Source organism: Marmota flaviventris, chromosome 16 (assembly GCF_047511675.1).
Source record: "Marmota flaviventris isolate mMarFla1 chromosome 16, mMarFla1.hap1, whole genome shotgun sequence".
Classification (NCBI taxonomy): domain Eukaryota; kingdom Metazoa; phylum Chordata; class Mammalia; order Rodentia; family Sciuridae; genus Marmota; species Marmota flaviventris.
This window is the reverse complement of record NC_092513.1, coordinates 49,980,689-49,998,596: the sequence shown is the minus strand read 5'-3', so window position 1 is coordinate 49,998,596 and position 17,908 is coordinate 49,980,689. Positions and strand designations below refer to the sequence as shown.

Sequence of the window (17,908 nt, the reverse complement as noted above, 5' to 3'; positions counted from 1 at the left end):
AGTCAGATTTGGATTAGACTTTCCCAGTTATCCCAGTTTTAGAAAATGTTTGGTCTCCTAAATGAAGCTCTCCCACTGACTCACTGTGGACTATTTAGGAGGTCAGATAACATCTGTGTTCTCAGTTTATATCCTAGAATAGGAATAAGAGAAAACCCTCCTCCTTCCTATGGGGATTTTTATGAGTACATTGATAAATATCTATAAAATGATAAATGCTACTATCTCATTCAGCATTTTGAAAGATGTCAACCAAACACAAAATATTTTTAGTGTGTGAATTAAAATGCCTCTTACTGATGGTCTCACATGTTTTCTTGTAAGACTGTGTCAAGAACTGGCTTATGTATTATCCGTCCTATCACACTTCACAATAGCTTGGTGTGGTGATTGCTGTCAAAATCACCTGCATGGAAACATCCCTGCCTTAGATTGACACAATGTATTAGCGTGACAGAAGACTAAAAATACTAAGGACATCATGCAAAGGCCGGCTTTGAGCACAGGGGATGAAAGGGCACGTTATCAGTGACCTGAAAGACCTCAATTCTTCTAGTGTTCTAGTTTACAAGGGGAATGGAGACTGCCTGCGGCTCTCGTGGGCGGGGATAGGGACCAGCCAAGGCTGGGGACAGGAGTAGGACAATATTTTTTTCCGAATTCGAATCCCATGCAGGGGCAGACCTTTGGGTCTCTCTTTCCATGACCACCACAAAATGGCAATCGCTTTTTCTGGGAACTGAAATCAAGGCGAGGGCGCGACAGTCTCTGGGTGGGCTGGTGCTGGGAACGCTTGGGCTTGGCCTTGGCGTAGGGTTCGGGACTCAACGTAGACCTCCACACCGCCTGGCGGGCTGACCTGCAGGGGCCGCCCCCTCCACGTCCTCTCCCGATGCTCGCGGAGGCCACTGCTTCCTCGAGGTTGCTTCGCTCCACAGGTCGCTTGTGCAGCAGGAGAACCTGAGTTACCCCAGCCGTAGACAGTGCCCCCAGGAATCGCGACGCCTCGGTGCCTAAAGAGCCCCAGGTCCGGAGTGCGCAGGAGCACGCGTCCGCCCCGCGGAGAAGCCCGACCGCAGGTGAGATCCCGCGCACGGGAGCACCCGCTGCCCAGCAGTCTGCCCAGGGAGACCCTCACTGCAGATAAACAGGAGCTGCCTCCTGCAGGGGCAGGAGAGAGGGTGGGGAATGCCAGTACCGGCCGGGATGTCGCCTCCGAAGGCAGACTATCCCTAGCCCCAATCCAACGAGATCAGTGTGGAGATGACTTTCACCTTTACGAAGCTTATGAAATACTTATAAGTGAATTTGAGTAGAAACTGACCCTCAATCTTCAGCATCATTTGGTTATTTTCTCTTAGCAAGGGCTCCCAGGAATCCCAAGGATTGAATCATGGGATTCAAGAAGAATCTCAGGAAAGGTCAGTTTGGCTGTGAGCATCCTTAGGGCCTTGGGTTCTTGTCAATTAGATAGACTTAGCCTGTCATCTATGTTAGAAATATCGAGGTACCGCAAGAAATCAAACACGTGCTCAGAGGTGAATAGGCAAGGCAAATTTAACTCCTGCCATAAGGGCTAGCAAGCCACCTGGGCAGGCAGTCCACCTTCTTTAATCCCTAACACAGTGTTGCCCTTTGCCCTGATTGGAGGAGCTTGGGGTTACAATCTATGCCATTGGCTAATTTTAAAATTGGGGAGGGGACTATAATTACAATCGGATCCAACTAAGGGCAAATACTATATTCTGAAAACGGCCACCTGACTTTCTATTTCTCACATCTACTTACTCTCTCTTTAGTACTACATCCCTGGGTTCAGCTGTTCCTGGTGTCTGCAAGTCCAGATTTCCTCTAGTTCCATTTGTCTGCAAGCTTTCCGCTGAGATTGGGAAGAGAGAGTCACTCAACTCATGGAATGGGGAGGGCTCATCCTTTCCTGCACAATTTCAAACATCGCTGCTCCTGGATCCACTTGCACCTGTTTCCCAAGGTCCTGGTACTAACAATGTCTGAGAGCTCCCTGCTGCTTCTTTGCACCCCTAATGATAGCAGAGTTCTCTGCTCCCTCTGGCCTTTGTTACCCCTTTTCCATCTACTTCCTAGCTTCTAAAATTTTGCTGTTGTCACCTCCTCTCCTGATTTCTTTTTCCTTGTCGATTTCTCATGAGGGGATACTCTGTTGTTTGCTGGTCAGTGGTTTGGTTCTCTACACATACACTCGAGAGTCAGCCTGGTCCTTGTCATGCCAAGAAGTCAGAGTTTTAATGGAGGCAAGAGGAGAGGAGACATTGACATTAGTTCCTGTCCACAGAAGGTGTGGGGAGGAGTGTCTGAAATCAGGGGTCCCTGACAGCCAACAAGCAGCCTGAACACTGCAGTTTCATGGAGGATGAAGGCTGTCAGGAGGAAAGGGACAGGCAGAAGAGGAAGGTGAGACAAAGGCAAAGAGGAACTGCTACTTCAAATGGCTGTGTTAGGCCAGCCAGGGCCTCGGTAATGCAAGACATTAATTCACAGATGCTCTAGCCACCAGGAAAGGCTCTGGTTTTGAAGTGCAGCAAGATACAGTCAGAGTCTTGTCTAGACTCACCGAATAACAGAGTGACAGAGCTGGAAAGGACACTGATGGCTATCCATACAACCCTTTCATTCCCAGGTGCAGGGCTTCGGGGTTATCTAAGTTCACAGAACTAATGAATGACCCATCGCTGGCTGTGACCTAGGTAAACAGGACACCTCATAATGGTGCAGCATTCATGCCACTAGAAGAGGGACATCACCTCCTGCTCATCACTTTGGCACAGGACAGCTGGTGACTTGCTTGGCAGAAACTGCACCCCATCCACTCCTCATTGTTCATTCTCTGCCATCCTAGGGTTCCCTTGGCTCTGCCAACTTACCATCACTTCTGCTATTCTGACTGTAACTTTTGGTCTTCTTAGGTTCTGAGTTCACTGTGGATACTGATGGATGTCTGTACCATGTGCCAATCACTGCATGTGGGTCTTAGACAAGAGACCAAAGAAGAGGCCCCAGCCATAGGACATGGTAAGCCAGCTAGGAGTGGCTGGACCTCATGCAAGGAAAGCACTCTTGTGACAAGGGAAATGCCAGTGCAGAAGGAGAAAGCAGGTAGACAGGTCTCAAGACAGGGAGAACTGCCTTCTCATCTCCATACTTGGCTCTTGTGCCAACATGGGGATGAAGTAAAGCCCATGCTATTGCTCTGCCCTAGAGTCAGCTGCCCACTCAGCTCTGAGGCTCCGCCATGTTGCTTGATCTCTGTGCGTTTTCAGTTCTCAGACCTGTTTCTGTTAACTGAGTAGCTCCTGGGATGTGTTAGTGGCTCTATTATTTATGGAGGGTCACAGGACAGTGATAATGGCATGATCCTCTGGGGACATTCCCAGGGACCCTGTCCCAGCACAGGTCCATGACTGAGCAGGAGCCACAATGGTTCTCAACCCAGCCACCTCTACCAGCTGGAGACGGGAAGAACAATTTCTCCCTGGGTCTCTAAGGTCACCTTAAATGTGGCCTCCTGGGAGGACAGCAGATAGTGCCTCAATAGACCTGCAGAGCATCTGGATTGGCTAGGGGACAGAGTAGGAAGCCCTCCCCTCCCCAGGCCTGGCTGAAGCACTGCTGGCCTGTGTACATGACATGCTGACATCAGTCTGTGCTGCCATCCATTCAGGCATCTGGACTCTTCTGTGAATTATAGCCTTGTGAGTTGCTGAGCCCCAGAGATAAGACCAGCAGTTGCCTCAGCCTCTCCCCAGCTCAGAGTGGAGACTTGCCCTAGTTCAGATGTATCCTGGCTCACAGGCCACCAGCTGCTGTCTTGTGTGCTCTGCCCTTGTCCTTGCCTTTGTGTCTAAGGCTACTGACCTCTGGTCACAGTGTGCACCATGCAGTGGAGGTGTGGGCGTTAATGTAATTCACGTATCACTACCTGGGAGGTTCTGCCAAATCGTGCCCTATGGATACCACTTGTGGCATCTCATTTTCCACTAGCCATAATTTCTTGGACTGCACTTCACCAGATTTTCAATGTTTGATATCATAGAGACAACATAAACTGTGGGAAGGTCAAACCCAGACTTGAACTTGCACTTTGCTGTGTGACCCAAGGTGACAAGCACATTGCTTACTTCACCTCAGGGTCTCACATTCCCCACCTTCAAAGGAGCAAAATGTCACCTGCCACATGAGAGAATTAAATGAGATGATAGGAACTCATCTAGGGTGGTGGCTGGCAATCAGTGGGTGTTGGAAAAATGCTTTATACTTCCCAGTGAGCTTTGAAAGACTCTTTAGAAGTCATTATCTAGGATTTTACCTTAGACCAACCAGTCTATCAAGAGAAGTTGTCTTTTCCTAATAAGAGCTTTAATGTAACTGAAAGAGAAATGAGTGGTGAAGCCAGGCAGTGCCTGGGTGTGCCCGGGGCTAAGACAGTGTCCTGTTTTCCACACCTCCCTGTGGAGGGGTCAGAGTGACTCACCCACGTTCCAGGTAATCCTGGCTTTATGGTGCAGACAAACACCATCAGGTGTGGCATTGGGGCCTTCTTTGCACTTGCTGAGCTGAATAATCCCCTCTGGTGACATGGATGGCAATGGCAAGTAAACAACTTTAGAGATCCAGAAAAAACAACTTAAAAGATCCTGTGCAGCTGCCTGCCCACTGAAGTGATTTCCACAGAACTTCCAATTAGCATTCACTAAAGCGTGTTCTGTGGAACCTGAGTTCAGAGGGATGTAAGTAACAACTGTGTGAAGCGGGGAAGGATGCCTCTTAAATGCACTGGGGGGAATAGACAGAGGTTAGAATGAGCACCTTTCTTGACCACCTGTCTTTTCAGACCTAGATGTTCTCATGTGGCTGGTCAGTCCCCCTGTGGAAGATAGATGGACAGCGTTTCCCAAACACACTTGACCCTACAGCTCCTCTTTTGAGGAACTCCTATTTGCATTATAGAAGTAGGATTTTTCGAAGAAATATTTCTAGATATGCTATTGGGGCTTTTTTCAAATTTGCTGAAGCATAGTTTGCATATCATTTCCAGCTGTGCAATCATGAACATAAATCAGTTTTAGGACTTTCCATCCACCCCATGAGATAAATCCTCCTGCCCATTAACTATTAGTCCCCATTCCCACCCCATCGAGGCAACCACTAATTTACTTTCTCTTTCTAAAGATTTTCCTTGAGAAACATTGTTATTTGGGGGAGGGTGGTAAAATATACATAACATTAAATTTACCGTTTTAGCCATTTCAAGCATACAATTCAGTGGTGTTAAGTACATTCACACTGTTGTACAAACACCACCAACAACAATCTCCAGAATGTTTTCAATATACCAAACTAAAACTATATCCATTACAAAACAATTTCTCCTCCCCTGAGGCCCTGGTAACCCCTGTTTTACCTTTTGTCTCCATAAATTGGACTATTCTGTTTACCTCATATAAATACAATCATGCAGTATCTGTCTGTTTGTTGTCTGGCTTATTTCACTTAGCATGATGCCCTCAAGGTTCATTTATATTTAAGATGTATCAGAATTTCATTCCTTTTTAAGGCTGAATAATATTCCATTGTGTATGTACATTACATTTTGTTTATCTATTCTTCTGGAGATGGATATTCGAGTTGCTTCTATCTCTTGGCTATGGTGAATAATGCTGCCATGAATATTGACGTACAAACGTCTTTTTGAGTCCCTGATTTCAACTCTTTGGGGTATATCCCAGCAGTAGAATTTCTGGGTCACATGGTAATTTTATGTTTCACTTTTGGAAGACCCACCATATTGTTTTCCATAGTGGCTGTGTTGTTTTACATCCTCATCAGCAATACACAAGGGTTATAACTCCTCATCTATTTACTATTTGTTTTTGTTTTGTTTTGTTTTGTCTCTTTGTTTATGATTGCAATTCTAATGAATATGAAGTAGTATCTGATTGAAGGTTCCCCAGAAGTAGGGCAGAGATTCCATTTCACTGACTTCACATCTTGATTTAAGAAGAACTATTAGATGTCAAAAACATGCTCCAAACATACTCTTTTTGAAGAATGTGATTTATTCTATAAATTAAAAAATCCAGTCCATCCCGTAATCTTTTGTGTTTTTGTCATTAAGTATATTTAAACATAATCCTCAAGTAGATTTAGAATGCTTTAATTTGATTCCCTTGATAAATATTCATTTCAAGGTGACAGTCAGATGGGCAGTAGGCAGGAAAAATACTTTATCCTTTGAGCAAATTTTTTGTTGTTTTTGTTACCTGGGATTGAACTCAGGGGCACTTGACCACTGAGCCACATCCTCAACCCTATTTTGTATTTTATTTAGAGACACGGTCTCACTCAGTTGCTTAGTGCCTTGCTTTTGCTGAGGCTGGCTTTGAACTCTCGATCCTCCTGTCTCAGCCTCCCCAGCCGCTAGGATTACAGACATGTACCACCATCTGAGCAAATTTGCCATCTGAGCAAATTTCTTATTGGTGCATTTCCTTATATATTGTCATAAAGGCCAATCCCTCACCACACATTAATTTTATGATTTTGTTTATAGTCCACATGAATGTCAAACTCCAATGCACTTTTCTGTCTACTCATGGACTGAATCATCTTATTTTTCTTTGCAGAAAAGAAATATTATATTATATTCGGCATGAATTTATAGCAGGCTTGAAATTTAGCCTGTTGGAAGGTTTCTTTCAGGAGGCAATGTTTGTAAAAGACTAATTCAACTTTGTGACAGAACATGAAAATTCATATTTTAAATCATTAGATTTTCAGTAGAAAACTTGTTTGGATGTGTTATGAAAAAAATTCTAGGGCTTCCTATCTTCCTTGTTTTGCAAACTTTCAAACATGCTAGTGAACACTACAGAAAAAACACTTTTGATGACATGGAACTTTTTGTTCATATCCTAGAATGATATAGCTACTTTGCTGTTTCAATAAATATTTTTTATATCTTTATTTATTCATTTTTATATGATGCTGAGTACCTCACATGTGCAAGGCAAGTGCTCTACCACTGAGCCACAACCCCAGCCTCCTCTTTCAATAAATATTAAAATGTATTAAGAACACATTTGGGGGTTGGGGTTGGGGCTCAGTGGGAGAGCACTTGCCTGTCATGTGTGAGGCCCTGGGTTCAATTCTCAGCACCACATATAAATAAATAAATATCTATCAACAACTTAAAAAAAAAAAAGAACACATTTGGGCTGGGGCTTTAGCTCAGTGGCAGAGCGCTTGCCTAGCATTCGTGAGGCACTGGATTCAATTGTCAGTACCACATAAAAATAAACAAATAAAATAAAGGCATTCTATTCATTTACAACTACAAAAAAAAAAAAGAAAAAAAGAGAACACATTTGCCAAGAATTCAATGGAAACTGTGGTTGAAAATCATTGGGAAAGTAAGCTTAGTGCCATCACTTCTCACATTAACCCATTTGGAAAATATAAATTAAGACACATTCTAGAATGTAAGCCAAATATACCATTTTTAGATATTTACCTTCACCTGTATTTACTTGGTAATAATTTGGAATCATGTTTTAAGTAGAAAATGATGCATGAACAGGTTTTCTTTTCTTTTTGGTACTGGGAATTGGACCCAGGGGAGCTCAACCACTGAGCCACTTCCCCAGCCCTTTTTATTTTTTATTTGGAGACAGGGTCTCACTTAGCTGCTGAGGGCCTCTTAAGTTACTGAGGGTGGCTTTGAACCACAATCCTCCTACTTCAGCCTCCTGAGCTGCTGGGATTATAGGCATGCACCTCTAATCAGAACAAAAATTGAATGTACTATAATGCACATGAAAGTATCAAAGTGATTAATAAATTCTTTGAAGAAAAATGAAGCAATGATATTCTTAATGTAGTATTTAGGGCAAAACAAATCACAGTTTACTGACACTGAAATCAACTTCTCAACTGTAGAAAAATACCTGAAAAAGAAGGAAGAAGATTCATTTGGATTACAAATCTCAGAATGTATGACCAAACATCAAATTTCAAAATTAATTTTTCTTTTTCCATTTTTAGATACAATAGCCTTTTTCAAAATTTTTAGTATTGAAAAAAATCATAGCCTTTTGTCATTTATAAAACATCCATAATTTAAAGATTATAATAAGCACTCATTCCTGCGACTAAGTTAAATTTATAGTTGAAGTTGGCTGATGAACATGGCATATTGTGTGAAATTAATGGGAGAGCAACATGAAGAGGTAATGAACTTGGGTGACTTTTAAATATAAACCCCTATTGAAGAATTGCAATATATTTGCAACAACAATTTACCAGGTGCATTTATAAATATTTTTGTAGCCCTCAACCTATATTTAACTTTGCCATTTACAACCACCTACAGCTTCTTAAAATTAAATTTTTAAATGATTTTCTCAATATCTACAATGTCACTGAAAAGTCTAACGTCCATTTTTCTAGAAAGTGTGTTCTGGAGCAATGATGCATTGGAGCTGCTGCAGAAACTTCCAACCAACACTAACAACTTATTGTTCCTAACTATTGATGCTGACAATTTGAATTGTATGCTATTTTATGTTCACTAATTTGATTTGTATTACTTTATTTTTACATTTTTATTAAAGATTGTATTTATTTAAAGTGTGTAATGTGTTGTTTTGGTATATATCACATATAGTGTACTCATAACTCAGTCTAACTGATTGAAACATCAATCTCTGCACATAGTTACCTTTCCTGTGTGTCTGCAGTGAGTCATTAAGATCTACTTTCAGGAGATTCAAATGGCAGGTTAGAGGAAGGCTGCATACCTAGTTGCTCTGTGGCTCAGGATTCAGGCAGCAAGAGTACTGCTTCTCGGTGAGGTGGGTGAAAAAGGGATTTCACTCAAATTCAATATTGAACAGTCAGAGGTTCTTAGAGACTCAGACATTTGGGTGCATTGAATAGAGAATGAAGAGTACAGTGGAACCAAGCCGGTTGTGACAGCGGCAGTAATGGTTCACCACAGAGGGAGGGAGAACCCAAAGAGAAAAAAAAAAAACAGGTTCAGTACAGAAAAACTGAGATCAGAAAAGTAGCCTGCACAATTATCAAGAATACAAATAATAATAAATGTTGGTGAGGAAATTGGAGGAAAGTTTCACTCATACACCGCTGGTGGATTGCATATTGAAAAGCAATATGGAGAGTCCTCAGAAAACTTGGAATAGAACCACCATTGACCCAGATATCTCACTCCTCAGCAATATACCCAAAGGACTTAAAATCAGCACACTATAGCGATGAGGCCACATCAATGTTTACAGCAGCTCAGTTCAAAATAGGTAAGCTATGGAACCAACCTAGGTACTGTTATGCTCGAATTCGGGACCCCCAAAGACCACCAGAGACCCAAGATCAATGTAAACAGCAAAGAGGTGTTTATTGCGAGCTAGCTCGGTCCTCCGCGCACACACACAGCAACTGGTGATGCTGAGAGGCCCCGAGCCCAGGGTTTGCAGCAGTTTTATACATTCTTTGGAGAAGGCAGGGACTTCACATACATCATAGCCTCTTTTAGCAAATCATCACACACGGTGGGAAAATCAAATAACAACTTTAAAACATGATTAGTACATTCACTGGCGGGAACAAGTTGGGTAGGGGTGATTGGTCAGTACAAAAGGGGTATTCATTTGAACTGATTGGTTTAAGCCAAGAGGGGTGTTCGTGCTGAACTACATGGTTTCTCAACACGTTATCAACCACCATAAACTACTGGGAGGGTCATCTGGCATTCCAGGTATTTCCCTGTCTCATGCTGATTGGTGGCTGCTAGGGGGCTGCTATGGATCCCCACCTAGCCTGACTGAGTCAGGGACACCTGGCGCAGCAGATCTCTCCTGTTATTTGTAGATAAATAACTTAGCAGGGTGGGAATGTGCTTAGGAGTGCTCTGTGGGTTTTTCCAAGGACTAAGGTCATGTCCCTTCCTGGGACAGGCTTTGCTCTGAGGTAGAGGCTGGTTTTCCAGTACCCTTCAACAGATAAATGGACAAAGAAAATGTGATATATGTACACAATGGAAGATTACTCAGCCATAAAGAAAAATGAAATTATGGCATTTGCCAGTAGATGGATATTACTGGAGACTATCCTGCTAAGTGAAATAAGCCAATCCCCCCAAACCAAAGGCTGAATGTTCTCTCTGACATGTGGCTGCTAACTCACAATAAGCGGGGGAGGGAAGAATAGAAATTCAGTGGATTAGACAAAGGGGAATAAAAGGAAGGGAGGCGTATGGGAATAGGAAAGACAGTGGAATGAATCAGACATTACTTTCCTATGTTCACATGTGAATACATATGTAACTCCACACCATGTACAACCAAAAGAATGGGAAGGTACACTCCATGTATCTATAATATGTCAAAATACATTCTACTGTCATGTATACCTAAAAAGAACAAATCAAACAAACAAATAAATTTTTTAAAAAAGAAAAGCAAGCTGAACTTAGTTAGGTATCCAGAGGCTGCACTGTGAACTAGTGTCTGAAAAGTGCTGTGTTTCTCAACTGTCAGTAGAGCTGAGTGGGGAGCCATCTTGAAGAGGCCACGCTGCAGCTGCTACTGGGGAGCCAGAAGATCACAGCAGCCATGCTGTCCTGGCAAGGGCCTAAATTGTGGCTTAGAATGTACTTAGCAGAATATGAGTGAAACAGGTCAGAGAAGATTGTACTCAGCGGGATTCAAGTCAGAAAAGTGAAGAGGAGTCCAGCTTGCTTTTCCTTTGAGTCTGGAGGCTTATGCAACCAGCTAGAGTGGGGCAAGAATTTGAACAGGTGGGTGTGAACAAACTCGGGGACTAAACTCTAGGAAGGCTGTGCTCAGGGACAGCAGAGTGTGTGGAGGATTGGCTCCTCTGCCCCAGGAGTAGAATTCTTGGGAGACTCCTGAGATCCAGACTCCCAACAGAAATTGGCAACTGCTGGGCCCTAGGGGTGTGTTGCTCTAATCTCTCCAGAGCAGCTACTGCAAAACAAAGGCCCTAAACCCTGATTAGATCTAAGCCCCTGCCACAGGAACTCTCCACATAGAACTCTGCAGTGGCCCCACCCTGGGAGTGCATGGATTTCTGTTATGCAGATCAAACTCCAAAGGACAATGCTTCTCATTCCATCCTATCTGTGCTGATGAGAAGAGAAGCTGAGAGCTGGGTCAACCAGCTTCAGTCTCAGGTCACTCCAGCTTCACCTTGGGGAGCAACACAAAAGGAGGAAGAGTGTAACAATCCCCAGCCCTTGCTCACTCACTCACTCTGTCTCTCTATCTCAGTAAGTAGTCCAATAAGAAAATGGAAAGAAGGACAGCCAGGCATGGACAGTTGGGCATAGGCAGTGACCATCCTTTCTCATCAACTATTTTGACCTCCTCCATGGAGACAATTCCTTCATTTTTAAGAATCTTTTTTTTTTTTTCGTGTGTGTGTGTGTGTGTGTGTGTGTGTTCTTGCTGTGTTGATCAGTTCATGGACATATATTGTAAAGGTCGGGCGAACGTCGGAGGAAAAGACCACCAAGAGACTGTCTCATGCAACAGCAAAGGGTTTATTGGGGGTCCAGCATGCTGGGGCTCAGAGCTCACTTCAGAGGAGCAGAGAACAAAGAGCCCCGAGAACAACTTAAGCAGAGTTTATATACATTCTTTGGAGAGGGCAGGGACTTTACATACATCATAGCATCCCTTAGCAAATCATCACATACCACGGGAAAATCAAATAACAACTCTAAAACATGATTAGCACATTCACTGGTGGGAACAGGTCGGGTCGGGGTGATTGGTCAGTACTAAGAAGGGGTATACATTCAAACTGATTGGTTTAAGCCCTGAGGTGTATACGTGCTGGACTGCACGGGTTCTGGGAGGGGGTTGTTAAGCAACTAGGTGGTCAGGGGAGATTTCGACACACATCTAATGGGCAGTTCCGGGAATTGTTTTACTGCCACATGAATTTCAGGCTCTGAATGCAACTTAAAAACTTTACAAACCTTATCCTTTACATTTCAATTTCTTTGTCCTTTCAATATACATACACATATGTTTCTTTTTTCCTCATTTTTACCAGTTTTTCAATGTAGTCATTCTTCCGGCCACAGAAGATGGTTAGTTTTCCTGCACTTCCCGTTCCCTGCCATAATGTTCTGCCTTATAAGAGGCCCAAGGAATGGGATCCAAAACCCATGCACTGAAATCAGGAGCCAAATGAATATTTCTTCCTTTTAACTTGTTTTTCATAAGTGTTTGTCACAGCAACACAAGCTGATTAACATGGAGAATGGGTACCAGGAAATGGGATCATTGTTATGGCTATGTCTGATCAGGTGGTTCCAAAGCCTTTGGAGCATTTTTGCAGAAAGAATTTGGCAATAGTTGGAGGAGACTAAAAAACAAAAGCAGACAATGGGCTGGGATTGTGGCTCAGCAGTAAAGCGCTCGCCTAGCACATGCGAGGCCCTGGGTTAGATCCTCAGCACCACATAAAAATAAATAAATAAAATAAAGATATTGTGTCCAACTACAACTAAAAAACAAATATTAAAAAAAGCAGACAAGGGTTTAAAATGTAAACTTGTTTGAAAGAACATTGTTATGTAATGCATTCTGCTGTCATATATAACAAATTAGAGTAAAGGTAAATAAATAGATAAATAAAAATAACAGTGTTAGAAGAATCCTCAGGGCACCCTGTTAGCACAGGGTTGTGTGCAGACTTGTCTCCCTAGGTTTGCTTTCCCACGGTCCAGCTGTGCAGGCACTCGGAGTTCACTTCGGCCACATTCCTAGTGGGCCTGGTTATTGCTCCTGCCTGTGGAAGGCCCTGGCATCTTTTGCATGGTGTTTGTCTTAGAGGCTTATAGGAAGCTATATTTACAAGGTCTTGCAAGCTTCCACCAAGATTTGAAAAGAAGCCTTGGAGGCTAGGTAGTGCATTGCATGGTCAGAATCCTTGTGGACAGACCATAGAAGGCTATTCAAGAAGCAGTGAGAGGGAAGTTCAAGCTGCATGGAGACCCAAGGAGTTAGAGATGCCTGGAATGTGAAGTATCTGTCAAGGGGAGCTGCAGGAAGTGAGCAGAGCCAGCCCAAGAGAGTGGTCTTTCAGGGAAATAGGGATGAGGGTTTCCCATGCCCTTTGGAGCCCATGTCATGCCACTGTGACACGGATGCTGAACATAGAGCTACAGGAATTAATGTTTCCCCTGCCAAGGTTCAGGTGTTTTTTTGGACAATTCCTCCTTACCGTTTCCCTCCCTTCGTTTAGAATTGGGAATATTTACACTGTGCAATATACCTTGGGAGTATATACCTTGTCTTTGAAATTATTTAGTGATTCACATCAAAGGGTTTGCCTTGAAACTCGGAGGAGAGTTTAAACTTGGATATTTGGACCATGAAACTATTGAGGATGGGAGCACATTCAGGCTTTAGTGTGGGAATTGCTGGCTGCTTTAGCCAGGTTGGCAGTGAGAGATAGGAGCAAAAACAGCAGAAATATTTCTAAAAACTTGCAGGTGGACCAGAAAAGGTATACAGTTGAGACCAAAGAAGGTGTGGTTGGTGAAGAGATAAGTGCCACGAAGAGAAGCCAAGTGCTTTGCACTGGAACTAAAGGAAAGATGCTTTGAGGACCAGTACAGTAAGCAGAGACAGTATCCAGATACCATGATCCGGTTCAGTAACCAGAGACATGGACCAGATAACATGACCCAGATACAGTAACCAGAGACAATACCTTGATATGGATAACCAGTACAGTAATCAGAGTCATCAACCAGATACTGTGACCAGGAACAATAACCAGAGGCAACAGGCAGATACTGGGACCCCGTAGTTACCAGATACCATGTGACCCAATATAGTAACCAGACAATAGTCAGATACCAACATGCAATTCGTTAGCCAGAGACATTATCCAGATTCCATGACCAGGTAGAGCAATCAGAAATATTAGCCAGATACTTATGACTAGGTGCATTCAACAGAAACACAGCCAGATACCGTGACCAGGTACAGTAAACAGTGAGGGTTTATTATGTTCAAGGGGTTCTCTGCTGAGGAGGAAACACTTTTCTCTTTTCCTTCCAGATTATGGCCTGAAAACAGTGATTGGTCTTAAATTCAATGAAATTTATTATTGATCTGTTCTGTGCAGAGTATCTGCCCAGGACTCTCACAGACACCAAGATAAATCTAGCCCAGGGATACCAGGCAGGATCTGCTCTGTGCCCATCTGATACTCCACTCAAAACACAGGAGACTCGGGCTCGGGATGAGGCTCAAGTGGCAGAATGCTTGCCTGGCATGCATGAGGCACTGGGTTCAATCCTCAGCACCACATTAAAAAAAAATAAAATATAGATATTGTGTCCATCTAAAACTAAAAAACAAATATTAAAAAAAAGACCACACAGAAGACTCTTCCCACCTTTCATGGATGGACACCTGACTCTTCCCTGGATTATAGGAGGAGTGCTCAAGTCACTAGGACACAAAGAAGGAACTAGAATATCAAAAGCCAGGGACAAAATGCCATAGAGCACAGCCAGGCTCATCATCCCAGCTCCTCTCAAAGCTTTAGGGAGGCAGTCATATTGGGGTTTCTGAGAAAGATAGAGGCATGCAGTAGGGAGGAAAGTGTGTGTGCCAGATGGAAGAACCATCCAGAGTTACAAACACTGGCCAGGAGCCAGGCTGGAATCACCAGACATATTTGGAAGGGCAAGCAGCACTATGTCAGTAAGTGCAAGGTGCTATGGGAAGGTGGAAGAAACCCTTCTGCACAGTTGGAGGACCACCTGGGGGTGAGCTATCCCTTCACAAAGTGGGAGGCTCTGGTGCTCCAGCTGAAGCAGTGTACATCTGTGACTATGCTTCTTGCCTGCCTTCTCTGCTCACCTTAGGCCAATGTCACCTCTTTTTCCTTTGAGGCCTCTCCCCACCCAGCCTTTTCCCATCCATGTGGTTTGAGGGGTCCTCACGCCTCTGTGACACCAGGATCACAGTGGGAGTACATAGCCTAGCTCCAGCCCATGAGTGCATTTCACTCCCTTTGTTTCTGCATCTGGTAGTAAGATGCCATGTGACCAAGTCCAGCAAACCTAGACCATAGCTTGCAACCAGATTATGGACAATGAGACCCTCTGTCTGGTCTGGAGGGCTACGAAGAATACCACATACAATAACCAATCGGTGCAGGACACTATCAGGGAACAGGAGAGCCAAGACGATTCCTGGTGGCAACATTTGATCCACTGGGATCAAATTCAGAACTGATGCTACCAGAGTTAAGTAGGGGTAGAACAGAGTGTTGTTAGAACCCTCCCATCCATGACAACAACATCTTTAGGGGTGGTGGTTGACTGAAGAACATGAACTGATCACTGTCCTTTGCTCAAAGGAATGAGTCCTGCAGTCCTAGATATATTCATCTTTGGGCCCTGCTGTGCATGGAGCGCCTTGGCCTGTGTTCCCTCCCAAGAATGAAGTCCAAGCCTGTGCCCCAGAGGCTTGTCTAGCACGAGGCCAGTGAGTATCATGTTCTGCTGTGCTTGAGCACCTCTTCTGTGATGCAGGCTGGTCCATCATTAGGCAAGTTTGGACTCTTTATAATTTCCCTTTCTTTTACCCCTCTGTGATGAAGCTACTGAATATTTGCCTCATCCTCTTTCTCATTGACCTTTTAGTGGAGCCTGTCCCTTTGGTGATAAAAAGTGGATCATGTGGTTTGCAAGGATCTCTGCCAAGTCTCTATGCATGGAGTCTCAAAGATAATGAGTCCTAGAGTTAAAACCTCCAGGCTGTCACTCTTGGGGGAGATCTCATACCTTTGCAGGTCATCTCTAGGAGCCTGCCAGGTCCTCCCACTGAAAAGTGGAGGGAACTCCCCAGATGATCCTTGCAGAGTAAGGGAAATACCACTTTTAAATCATCTGAGAGCATTCTTTCCTTCCTGCAGGAGGCTTACAGGAAGAAAATCTATTTTACCAGACCCCACCAAACTGGATTTAATCAGTTAGACACCAACCTGGAAGAAGGAAATGCCCAGGTTCAAACCACTCAGTCCTTCCTGTCCCACTTAAGAGAGAGAAAAATGCAGAACTTCTTTTAACAGACAAACATGGTGACGCGGGGTCACTAAAAGCCTGAGAAATTGTCACTGCAGTATACACTACCTCCCTCACCCCACTCCTCTGTGCCTCAGTCCCTTCACCAGTAGGTCCCTGTGGCTATCCTGAGCCCTGACAGGCACACCTAGCTTGAAGAGGCAGTGTCAGAACCAGACTCAGATATGGCAGGGATGCTAGAACGAGCAAACCAGGAATTTAAAACCCCTCTGATCTATTTAGTAAATACACTAAAGGAAAAGTAGACAACATGCATGAACTGATGGATAATAAAAGTATTAATGTGGATATTCAAAGAAAAAGCAAAAATAAATAGAAGACATTGAAAACACTAACAGAAATGCAGAATTCCTTTGATGGGATTGTTTGTAGACCAGACATGAGTAAAGGAAGGAATGGGAAGCTTGAGGATATATATAAAAAAAAAAAAGAACTTCTAAAAATGAAAAGGCAAAGAGAAAAAAAAAAAAGCCAGACAAGATGGCACATGCCTATAATCCCGGCTACTCAGGAGACAGAGGCAGAATGACACAAGCCATGCTGGCAACTAAACCAGTCACTGTCTCAAAATAAAAATAAATAAAAAGGGCTAGAGATGTAGCTCAGTGGTAGAGCACCCCTGGGTTGAATTCCTGTGTCACAAACAACAACAGCCATAAACAAAACTTCCCTGAGATAGTAATCCACACCTAACGGGCTAAAATACAAAACAGCAACAAGATTGAATCCTGGTGAAAAGGCAGAGAAACCATATCATTTAGATACACTGATGGGAATATAAAATGGAACGGCACTTAGAAAAGCAATAGCAGTTTTTTAGAAAGCTAAACCGGAAGCCCCACAGGTCCCAGCAGTGGTATACTTGGACATTCATCTCAGAGAAATGAAAATTCAGATTCACCCAAAAAGCTGTGCACAAACCAAGGTGTGATGTCACATGCCTGTGAGCTCAGCACTTAGGAGGCTGGGGTGGGAGGGTCAGTTGAGCCCAGGCGTTTGAGACCAACCTGAGTAACTCAGTAGGAAACAAAATACACCTGTACACAAAATGTGTATGACAGTTTTCTTCAAAAGCACCTTAAAACTGGAAACGGCCCCAAAATGCTTTAATGTGTGAGCAGTCAACAAACTGGTGCCTTCAGACCACAGAATACTACCGAGCAACAAGAAGGAAGAAACTATTGATGCATGTAGCAACTTGTGTGGAGAATTGTGTGGAGGAAAAAGAGCCAATTCCAAAACCTGTGTAGACTAGTATAGTTCGATTAAGAGAACATGCTTGAAAGGGCAAAATTATACAAAGGCTGCAAGGGGCTGATGGGAGGAAGGCAAGAGTGGTCTGGGCCTAAAGAGACAGCATGACATGCATCTTTATGATACTGTGCAGCATGCTGACTGTGAGGGCCGGCACATGCATCAACACATGTGATGAAACTGCACAATAGACACACACCCCAGATCATGGAACGTGGAAAAATCTGAATAAGACCACTGGACTGTTCCAAGGTCAACTTCCTGGTTGTAATATTACACTGCCATTGTGCCAGATATTTCTACTGGGAGAAACCAGGTGTTGAGTACAGACCGTTTTGGTATATTTCTTACAAATACATGTGAATTTACATTTATCTCAAAATAAACAGTTTTTAAGATGAACACTGTCATTATTAAATGTCATTATTATAGGTGGGAGACACCTCTACTTTGAGTCCAGCCACA

At 43.5% G+C, this 17,908-nt stretch overlaps 1 pseudogene; it reads right to left on the bottom strand.

Moving 5' to 3' along the window:
* Window positions 1-745: 745 nt before the first annotated feature.
* LOC114098710 (complement component 1 Q subcomponent-binding protein, mitochondrial-like) overlaps window positions 746-17,908 on the bottom strand; it is a 47,808-nt pseudogene continuing 30,645 nt past the window's right edge.